The 10,488-nt window shown below is 32.7% G+C and overlaps 1 protein-coding gene across 4 annotated transcripts in view; it reads left to right on the top strand.

The window, feature by feature from the left end:
* LOC132705510 (potassium voltage-gated channel subfamily KQT member 1-like) overlaps positions 1-10,488 on the top strand; it is a 145,393-nt gene that overhangs the window by 1,764 nt on the left and 133,141 nt on the right. For 3 of the 4 annotated variants that reach the window (XM_060676121.1, XM_060676122.1, XM_060676119.1), the window contains exon 1: positions 4,941-5,117. The exons of the other annotated variant lie outside the window; for it this stretch is intronic. The gene's annotated coding sequence lies outside the window, so the exon portion shown is untranslated. Of the gene's footprint in view, positions 1-4,940; positions 5,118-10,488 lie in introns of those variants that run through there. 4 annotated transcript variants of the gene reach the window in all.

The following is a 10,488-nucleotide window of genomic DNA, read 5'->3' as shown; positions in this document are numbered from 1 at the left end:
TTACAATACAACTTCATTTGTAAATGTCAGTCACCATGTTTCTAGTAGTCAGATGTGTGTGTTTATAGTGTTTTCCAGCATGTTATCGGCTTCCCACGTTCTCTCCTATTTCCACTTTCCACTCCACACTCAATTTTTTACAATCCACTGTGTTTATTCGCTTTTGTAAGAGTGTTTCAACATGCGGTGTCTCTATTCTTTTTCTATTAAAAGTGATTATCTGTTATGCGTTCATTCGTAACGAAAATGTATTTCTTTCAAAGTTTTCAACAATCTCTTCTTATTCACGGGTGGAATAATCATCCTTTTTTATTTCAGATATTACTTTGTCCAAGGTGGTTATTTCTCTTTTTAAGTAAAACGAGAGGATTATTTCTCTAATGCAAGTAATCTCATCCTTATTTATATAGAACTTTAAGTTGCAATAAAACAACGATGGATTATTCGATTGACATGAATTTTATTTATCCGAAAGACAGTCTTGTGGCATTACTTTTTAAATATGATTTCTGGCATATGACCGCCATGGCTGGCGCGGATGTAGTCCAATCCGGAAGTCCAATTTTCGATTACTTTTTCCAACATTTGTGACCGTATATCAGCAATAACACGGCGAATGTTGTCGTCTGTTTGTGGCTCATCCGCATAGACCAATGACTTTACATAGCACCACAGAAAGTAGTCTAGCGGTGTTAAATCACAAGATCTTGGAGGCCAATTCACAGGTCCAAAACGTGAAATTAGGCGGTCACCAAACGTCTTTCAATAAATCGATTGTGACACGAGCTGTGTGACATGTTGCGCCGTCTTGTTGAAACCACATCTGGACATCATGGTTATTCAATTCAGGAATGGAAGAGTTAAATCAAAATCTTCTATAAAGTGGATGGACACAGATCCAATTCCTGTGCTCGATGGCGGATGGACTCATTCGGGTCTTTCTCAATGCTACGCTCTACAGCAGCAATAGTTTCTTCTGTACGGCGTCTCTGGGGATGCGAGTTATCAATAAGAGTAAACGTGGTGCGAAAACGTTCCATGGTTAATCAAATTAACTGCACTGATGGACAATTTTGTCAACGATAAAATGGACGTAGTGCGCGATACGTATTTCGCACAGAACCATTATTTTCGAAATAAAATTGCACTATTTGCAAGCGTTGTTCAGGTGTGAGTCTATTCATGATAAATTGCCAAAGCAAACTGAGACTAAATCACTTGACAGCTCTTAAATCGGTCGCCATCTTGAACAGTAATGCCAACTTAAAGTTCTATACATCGAAAAAAAACACCCATTATAAGTTATGCTAAGCTCAATCATTATTTACGAATCATCCTATATATCTTTTAATAAATTTAAATTAATTTATTAATACATAAACTTAAAAACTTAATTAATACTTTTATTTTATTTAGTAATACTTTTTTAAAATTTAAAAATTTTAAAAAAGTATTTTAAATTGCAGCAGTGTCAGTGACCTAGGCGACCAAATTATAGGCAAATTATTACTTTTCGTTTTTCATAGAGTGTAAAATAAATTTTGGCGAAATTACGACGTACAAATTAATTTTAAAACTTTTGCTCTCGTTAAATGACCAAGCAGTAGGTTTTTAATTGTGAACGAATATATATCGGTTCGCTGAAATCAAAACGAACGATATCAAATGTATTGGGTTTTTCGGCGTGTTAATACAATGTGGCAGTGATTTTATTTAACTATAGGTACGCGTATCGAAAAAATTGGTAATATAAGGTTACACGCGATCACTTTTTGTGTCTACTATCGGATATCCATTTAGTGTGAATTGTCTCGCCGATATTTTAAGTTGACCTTAGCCTAGCCCTTTTATATCGGAGCATTGTTTCCATTTACAATTATTAACGATAGATTTTCGTGCACCGACAATAGCGACCATTACCGCCGGTTGAATATTGCACAAATAGTATTCAACATGCAAACCCGTGGTTAAATCACACTTAAAAAAATAATTATTTAATTATCACGCGAGGCATCGTTTATTAATCATTCAAAAATCCCACATCTGACACCAAAGGGATGTGATGTTTCAGTCAATGCTGCTAAATTATTGCTTTGAAAGGGGTCACAAACTATATATTAGTCCAGTATAATTGCACTTTCGGTGCGTGTTACATACATTATTTTTGAAATCGTTTCAGTGCTGTACTGTAAACAAAATTTTTAGTTTTTTCGGTAAATCTTGGACAATTTATTTCGTTATTGTGGAAACCAAAATGATCACGAAAAAGTCATAAAAGACATGCAAAAAGTTTAAAAAAAAATTTAATGTCACTTTCGGGACAGTTTAAAAAAAGATTTTGACACTTGAACGTTTTTAAAAATTTCCCTGATAGTAATTATTTAATTTTTAACAAAAAACCGATCTCAAATGATTTGAATTGATTTGATTTGATTGAAACCCCACATCTAACACTAAACAGTGCCGCAGTTAACATGGAATAAATTAAAAACGTGTAGTCCAGAAACATAAAATTTTTGCGTTGAACGAGATTATATGTAGAAATAAACTAATTTGATAATATTTATTCCGAGTTTCTCCGAAACCAGATTTCGATTTGATAATCATTTTTTTTGCTAGACATCTGATTGATTAATGATGCAAACGTAATTACACTACTTAAATTAATTAAATTAGAAACCTGACACCTATTTTTAAGTTAACCAAAAGTGAACCGGGGTGCCCAAATTCGCAGCGGGTTATAACCTACAAAAGTTAGTCTATAAAGCAAGCAAACAAGGTTTTGAAAATGTAAATATTAAATATTATATTAGGTATAATACATACAAATTATAAATAATTAATATTAATAATCTGTTTTACTGTCAGATTCGTCATTAACTTTAATTGTAAAAATAATATCATTAATTATATCTTTAATTAAATTTATTGCAGTCGGGGCTAAAGTAGGAGTAACATTTTCTGCTCTCACATTTGATTTTATTTGGTGCCACTAATGTTCTATCCGGATAACGTAAAGATGTAAAACAATATGCCTCAGCTCAACTGTGTTTGTTTTCATAGTATTTGAATTTAAAACTCCCAGAAGTTGCTCTTTCTTGTAGTTGGATTCAAAATAAATATCATTTTGTAACAAATATTCTTGAATTTCAGCTTTTCTACTTAGCGCTGTGATCCCTAGATAAATTTAAAACCAGTTTACAAATAAATATGATGATAGTTCAAGCCCTTTATTGTTCGCATATCTTCTAGTCCAGAGCGAATTATGGTGACCCATTTTCCTTTATTGCTTTTATCTAACACTTTTTACAGGAATCAATCCCTCCTTTGGTTATAGCATCATGTGTATCAAGTCAAGTTTCATCTAGGTAAATGATGTATAATGTTTTCGGATCTATATTTATGATTTCCTGAAGGTATTTGTTTGTGTCTATTTTGTGGTATTTAAATTCCAGATAAATTAAGGGTGACATGGCTAGCAATTATGTTGGTTTCATCTTCTAGCTGCTATATCTGTTTATTGTAAGTATGAATGAACAATTTGGTTTCGAAAAAGGGAATATATTTTCTTTTTTGTTATCTTGTCCACTATCATCTAGACGGTGCGATTGAAAATCACTATGTTTTCCCTTTCATTTAATAATTCATTCTTTACAATAACGTTTATCGAGAATATTGGCACTTTTCTTTTAAAGCTTCTTGTTTAAATAACCCTCGGCTTGTCAAACATTCATACATATTTTTCGCAATTTGTCTTGCATGACAAGTGATGTTGACGCGACATAAATATATTATGCAACAAGTGTGGCAAACGGCATTTGAGTCACGAGCTTATTTGGTACCAGCGGAGCGCAACGGAGCGGGTGTTTAAATAAACGAGTGACTCAAAGAGTTTTTCTACTGCCTTCTTTAAAATACTTAATTATTCACCGATTTAGCGTGCGGCCACTTTACCATGTGAGTTTCTTGTCCCACTGATTCGAGCCACTTCTGACATTTTCTGGATATTACCGCATGGATTTGGGAGCAATCGGATGTTTTGAATTTTGCCGTTTGTCAATTCTGTCAGTGAATATATTCGTGTTTTTTTTGCAAAAATGTACCTAAAGACTAACCGTCATAGAAAAAGTATAGTATGCAATTTTCGTAAACGTTTTAAGTCACTCGTTTATTAAACACACGCTCCGCTCGTGCCAAATAAACTCGTGACTCAAATGCCGTTTACTGCACTTGTTGCATACTATACTTTTTCTACGAGCGTTAATTTTTGGGTACGTTATTGCAAAACCACACGAATATATTCACTCACATGACCGTCAAAATTGACAATCGTCAAAACATCTGACGTATGTGAAACAATAGGTATGAAAGCCCAAATTACTTTTTGAGAGAGTCAAAAATATACTGGATATACTGGAGTGGCGCCATTAAATTGTTCATAAAATATAATATTTTGTCTATTGTCGACAACAGTCATAAGTTGTATGAAGCCGCATATCTGCATTTTCATTATTGAAAAAATAAAACTCAATTGAATTTAAAATAAAAAAGTTATAAACCATCAAAATCAGTGAATTGGTGACGATGCACTGATTCAGACGCAATATATGTACGAGTCGAATCACCAATTTAAAGGAAAACCTTAAATAAAAAACAAACAATGGAATAATCAATCGTGCGTGGGATAAACAAAGGTATAACGCGTCACAATGACGATAAGTAGACAGCTCGGTACAACTCCAATCGGAATACCAGACATTAGTTCAACTATTAACCCATTCGGGGCAGCACTGGTTGCGATATTATGAACGTCCCCCGTCTCGCAACCTCAACCTCTAAATCAATGCCAAAACAAAAAACCATCGTCTACGTAACGTCGACGCCATAACCGTGAGACGCGCGCAACTTGCAACTCGCGACTTCTTCAGCGTCGCGACGCGGCATTGTCCAACAGTTGGTCGTGAAACCTGAATACGACCAAACGGCTCCTGATTTATCTAGATTTTCGAGTGACGACGCACGGTTCGAATTTAATTATTCATCGTTTTACCTGTGTCGGAATCGATACGTGAATTCGGAAGTAATTGTCAATTTATTAAATTCGTATTACACGAAAGGTACGTTCTTTGCTGAACCGTTATTTACTTAAAATATTTTCAAGATCTTTACGACTGACGACTTTGGTCTCCAAGTAAACAATCGAGAACTGTTGCTATCATGTTGACACCGTAAAATTTTAATTAAATTGTATTATATTATTGCTTTGAAAGAGCACTGGATGAGCAATGATGAATTTATATTGTGTGGTGTATATTTAGATTTATTTTGTGTTTGTTTTGTTGCGTTAAAACTAGCATGTTCTCAGCTAGAAAATTTTTACGTGTTTCCGCCTTTTAAACTTGAATGATGCCTCGAACATTCAAACTTCATAGTAAAAATTTTGTAGCTTAGTTTCAACACAACAAAAAAAACCACATCGTAAATATAAACACACACAATACAAAATAAATTTTGATCACGAGTATTTTAAATGACTTCCCGTAATCAAATGTTTTGGGAAAACTTGACTATGCATTGCTTCAGTGTCAGGTTGATAGTGTCTATAAAATGAAATTTGATAACGAACAAGTTGTGATTTTATTTAAAGCAAATTTTTCAAAAGTTTGTTTATTGGTGTGCTTGTTTCAAAGATATTGTGCAAATCAAGACAACTTCCTTGGTAATCAAAGGGAAGAATATGAAGAATAGGTGCTTGATAAAAGTTTAACCACTCTACATAAGGAAATAAATTAGAGCTGCTCTATTTCATACTTTTAGGATTCAGATAAGGAGGAAAATAACCTCGTTCGGTTTACTTATTGTTTACTGCTAGTTTTAACACAACAAAACAAGCACCACATAAATATAAACATACACAACACAACATAAATTTTGGTAACGAGTATTTTGAATGACTTCCCGAACCAGCTGTGATTTTATTTAAAGCAAATTTTTCAAAAGTTTGTTTATTGGTGTGTTTGTTTCAACGGTATTGTGCATATCAAGACAACTTACTTGGTAATCAAAGGGAAGAATTTGAAGAATAGGTACTTTTAAATTTCAAATAAGGAGGAAAATAACTTAACTTAACTCTGTTTGCTTATTGTTTTATATATACCACCACTTCCTTTTAGTGACATACATACATACTAAAATTTCGTTCTCAAAGTTGTTATTTCTTTATGGCTCAAGCAGTTTTTAAAAATATCTTGGATTCTATTTTGTATATGTATAATATTGCTATTTCATAGAATAACTTTCTCGTTAGTACCGTTTTGTTACTTTTTATCGGAGATTATGATGATGTAAGAAACGTATTTCCATAAAACACACAATTTTTAAGAAATGAACCACTAAAAACTTCATAAATTTGGAGATTGATGCTTCGACAATGATGCCAAAATTTGATTTGTTCCAAATTATAAAATAAACAATAAACAACAACAAAGAAACGTACGGAACATATCCTGGAGTAATCATCTGTATATACAAATAAAAATACATTTGCATATCAGCAATATATTATCATAAATTTGATTAGTCGCTATCGCTATAGAATTCGTTTATTGAATAAAAGGCCTTGGCAAAATAGTTATGAAGTTTTAAGAAGCTTTTTTCTCAGGCATAATCCTAATAATTTCCGGTAAACGATTACAAATTGTATTTGTCTGAGTATAGGTGAAATTTCACTTTTCAGGTGAAAGGTTTGATTTATATCTAGTTACATAATGATGTTTGTGTATCGATTCAATTAACACATCCTTATTTTTAAACACGTACATAAAAGTGCATACATGTCAACAAGTGTCAGGATACTATTTTCCGCTACAATAGGTCTATAGCGATAGCTCATTCCAAAGGTACTATGCAGAGACTTTTTTGTCGAAGCAAACTCCTGCCAGACCCGAAGTGCATATTTAAGTATAGATTTAGCAAAGACATAGTACGTCATCAGTCCAGGAAAGAAAATATACTGTTTTATTCATTTGTACGTCATTATCACTATTGATAATTTTTCATTAATTATAATATTTTATTTTAATTCGTTATCATTGTTTCAAAAACAGTTCACTAAGAATCGGTTACAAATAAACACATTCACATCGTCATTAGGATTTATATTCAATAATCTAAATAAAATACCTTTTAATGCTATTTTGAAACGGAATAAAAACAAATTCAAGTGGGTAATATGCCTAGGAATAAATATATGAATAATGTCAAATATGCTTTAGAAAAATGTCGCTGATAGCATTTTTGGCAATAACCAATCAAAAAACGATTATCAAAGTGGTCCGTCATGAAATCAAAATTTTAAATTGGAATTAGTTTTTATTGACCCATTTTTTATTAACGTTAGTTTAAAACGCCAAACCCCCAAATCCGATATTTCAAGAGCCATAAAGAAATAGTCATTTTGAGAACTAAACTTTAACATCCTTGATCTAGTTAATGAACGACATTTTACCGACATATTGCCTATTTCGCTTATAATCATTAATTTCACGAGTTTAATCAAGGATTGCAATTTGGCACGTTCATTACGGACCTCCCTGTATATGTCTAAAATTCTTCTGATATATTTGTATTTATAATACGACGAATGTGAATATTGATGATTCCAACAAATGATTTTCAATCATCTTTCGAATTTAACGAAATAACAAATTAGAAAAAACATTTACGTAATCACTGATAATTTCAGCTTAATTTTATTTGGCCACGAACTTTTTACAAATTGATGCGAGGCCATTGGAAAAATTCTGCTGACGCATAAACTTAATCAATAGGGAAACTGAGTCTTGTTTGCTATTCTATGGTGGCGTAAATTAATTAGATTCAGTAGTTTTCTGGTTGTGATGTTTTCAGAAAAGAACAATGCATTACCACTAGCGTGAAGGCTAAACTTAGACTGCCATGCTTGAAGAAGCAGGATACTGTTGTTATTAAGGGTCGATTCCATAGAGAGGAATCTAAGTAATTGCCAAATTTCCGCTTGTAAACACTCGATAGTCGAACAGTGGTGACTAATATTGATATCAGACAAGAACAAGTTGTTCTGGCGCATTATGACGAAATGTCAGCAATATTTGACAATGCATTATTTTATCAGCACACAACACAGTAAATACATGCGAAAAATAAATTCGGAAACTGATGGTTCTCGCCTGTCGTGAAATTACATAGATCAGTCATTTATCTTCGGATTTATTTTGACGTGCTGCGTCGCTGCTGCACTGTAAAATACCTGACATTTTGTTATAAGCATCAGAACTGCCAGATATGCCCAACTTTTTTTTCTTGCTGTGCTTATCCATTAATGGATGTTTGCGACCACATTTCCCATGATCTGTCTATTTCTGAGCGTGTGCATCAATGTTTGTATATCACGTATATCTCTCGCACTATCCGACATTTTCTTTCGCCCTAATCCTTGTCTGCTGTCGATCTTGCCTTGGAGAATTAGTTGAAGAAATTGGTATTTATGGTTGCGCTTGATGTGACCTACGTATGTGGTAGTCCTCGTTTCTCATCCTGGCCGTCCATGGTATCATAATTTGCGGCAAATCCATATTTCGAATGCTTCTAATTTGTTAATAGCACTTGCTCATCGTGTCCAATAAATCACAATCAAAATTTCATTGTGAAATGATCATTCTTCATGGTTTCCAGGTACATAAATTTTTGTACTCGTTCTAATAGTTTTCGTTTATAAGTTAAGCGCGAGTTTCTAAACTCATTTATCTCTTTCTAACCATAAATTTTGCCTTTTTTGTGTTAATGCCAAGACCCATGTTTTGATTATATTCTCCTAATTTTTTATCAACCAGCTCTTGGAGATCATCCATGTCATCCGCAACCAGAACTGTGTTACCAGCATACCTAATTCCAATTTCTTTATCCTGCAAACGATTCCTGAATGATGGCTTTCGAGTGCAGATTAAGCAAATGCTGCGATAATATACAGCCTTGCCTTACTCCTCTAACCCCTCTAATCTAACCCATACTGATTGGTGCCATTAGAAATAGAAGCACACAGTCTATAAAACATAAACATACCTTCCTATGCTAGTCGTAGCAGTTTTCTACTAATACATGCATTGCGACCAGCTCTTCTATTGTCCCTAATATATATATATATATATATATATATATATATATATATATATATATATATATATATATATATAACAAATTTTAGTTAATTGGGGTATCGGTCCCAATTAACTAAAATTTGTTGTTCAACTAGCCGGTCACGACTACCGTTTTGTGTATATATATATAAATATATATATATATATATATATATATATATATATATATATATATATATATATATATATATATATATATATATATATATATATATATATATATATATATATATATATATATATATATATATATATATATATATATATATATATATATATATATTCTCACGTATTGATTCACGGATGGAAAAATATGATGACACTATATTCCGGGATATCATCCGTTCGCTCGTTGAACTCCGACTGGAATCCTGCATCCGACTGGAATCCTGCAAATCCTGCATCCGACTGGAATCCTGCAGACGTTTCGCCAAAATCTCACTTGGCATCTTCAATGCTCGCGCTCCGAGTGTTCGAAGTGTTTTCGGAGCGCGAGCATTGAAGATGCCAAGTGAGATTTTGGCGAAACGTCTGCAGGATTCCAGTCGGATGCAGGATTCCAGTCGGAGTTCAACGAGCGAACGGATGATATCCCGGAATATAGTGTCATCATATATATATATATATATATATATATATATATATATATATATATATATATATATATATATATATATATATATATATATATATTGTGTACTCTTGTTAAAAATATTTGTTTCATCAGTTTGTGCTAGACAGTCAAACGAAGCCAAATAGCTTAAATTAAAAAAATAAATGGTATTTATCATTTTTGTCAACTATTTCATTAAACGGTCGAAATTAGCACCTTGTGCATTTTGACAACGATAATGTCTATCAATTAACTCGTTCCTGAGGGCATTACAATGCGAACATTTCGAACTATTTCTTTCAGACCTTCAACTGAATTTGTTTTTGTGACATAAATTTTACTTTTTAGATATCCCCAAAGAAAAAAGTCCAGGAGTATAAGGTCTGGCGACCGAGATGTCAATTTAATGGGCCCTCGTCTTTCAATCCACCTGTTAGGAAAAGCAAAAGTAAAACTAAAAGTAAATTGTTTGATTAATTTCATTTCGTAACATATTAAGGTAATGTTCGCCAGTAATATTAAAATCGGTAAATAAAATTCATAAATAAAATAAATAAACTGACAAAATTAGTATGCAAATAGAACATTTTAACATTTATCTATATTTTAATTATATAAGTGCATGCCAAATTTCACTATATACAAGGGTACAAAATATTAAAGGGGGGTCCCACGATTTAA

The sequence above is a fragment of the Cylas formicarius genome, unplaced genomic scaffold (assembly GCF_029955315.1).
Source record: "Cylas formicarius isolate icCylForm1 unplaced genomic scaffold, icCylForm1.1 PGA_scaffold_7__23_contigs__length_41026272, whole genome shotgun sequence".
In the NCBI taxonomy this organism is placed as follows: domain Eukaryota; kingdom Metazoa; phylum Arthropoda; class Insecta; order Coleoptera; family Brentidae; genus Cylas; species Cylas formicarius.
Note: the sequence above shows the minus strand (reverse complement) of the source record. Positions and strands in the feature narration are given on the sequence as shown.